The sequence below is a fragment of the Nomascus leucogenys genome, chromosome 5, assembly GCF_006542625.1.
Source record: "Nomascus leucogenys isolate Asia chromosome 5, Asia_NLE_v1, whole genome shotgun sequence".
Lineage (NCBI taxonomy): Eukaryota > Metazoa > Chordata > Mammalia > Primates > Hylobatidae > Nomascus > Nomascus leucogenys.
This window is the reverse complement of record NC_044385.1, coordinates 87,649,697-87,650,657: the sequence shown is the minus strand read 5'-3', so window position 1 is coordinate 87,650,657 and position 961 is coordinate 87,649,697. Positions and strand designations below refer to the sequence as shown.

Here is a 961-nt window from a genome sequence, read left to right as displayed (position 1 = left end):
GACAAATGGGATCTAATTAAACTAAAAAGCTTCTTCACAGCACAAGAAACTGTTGTCAGAGTGAATGGACAACCTAAAGAATGGGAGAAAAATTTTGCAATCTGTATGACAAAGGTGTAACCTCCAGAATCTACAAGGAACTTAAGCAAATTTACAAGGAAGAAACAACCCCATTAAAAAGTGGGGAAAAGACATGAACAGACAGTTTTCGAGAAAAGACATACATATGGCCAACGAACATATGAAAAAAAAGCTCAACACCACTGATTATTACAGCAAGGCAAATCAAAACCACAATGAGATACCATTTCATGCCAGTCAGAATGGCGATTATTAAAATGTCAGGAGACAAGACTATACTTTCAGGGATCATTTCTGTAGTTTGTTACTAGTGAAGTTTCTCTGAACGTGTAGAGCACCAGAACACATGGACACAGGGAGGGGAATATCACACACTGGGGCCTGTAGGGGGGTGGGGTGCTAAGGGAGGGATAGCATTAGGACAAATACCTAATGTAGGTGACGGGTTGATGGGTGCAGCAAACCACCATGGCACGTGTATACCCATGTAACAAAACTGCATATTCTGCATGTGTACCCCAGAACTTAAAGTATAATAAAAAATAAAAATAAAAAAATTAAGAGCATGCTTACAAAATTAAGACAATTTCATAAAGGCCCTCCGTCATCATTTTAGTTGATAGAATTCTTTACAGTTTCTTTCCTCAAAACATATCATCAAGTATGATATGGCAGGTACTCTTTTAAAAAAGGGAGGGAGAAGGGAAAACAGGAGAGGAGGAAATAAGATTTTAAAAAGTGGAGTTGGGAGGAGAATAGAGGGGAAGAAAGAAGGATGAGAGAAGAGGACAGAAAGGGAAACAGGAAGAGGAAGAGGGTCTAAGGGGGAAAAGAAGTAAAAAGCATGCCTATGAATGGTTAGCCCTGTCTTACTATACAG

The 961-nt window shown here is 39.1% G+C and overlaps 1 pseudogene; it reads left to right on the top strand.

The window, feature by feature from the left end:
* Positions 1–350: 350 nt before the first annotated feature.
* LOC115835227 lies at positions 351–430 on the top strand (annotated as a pseudogene).
* Positions 431–961: the final 531 nt, after the last annotated feature.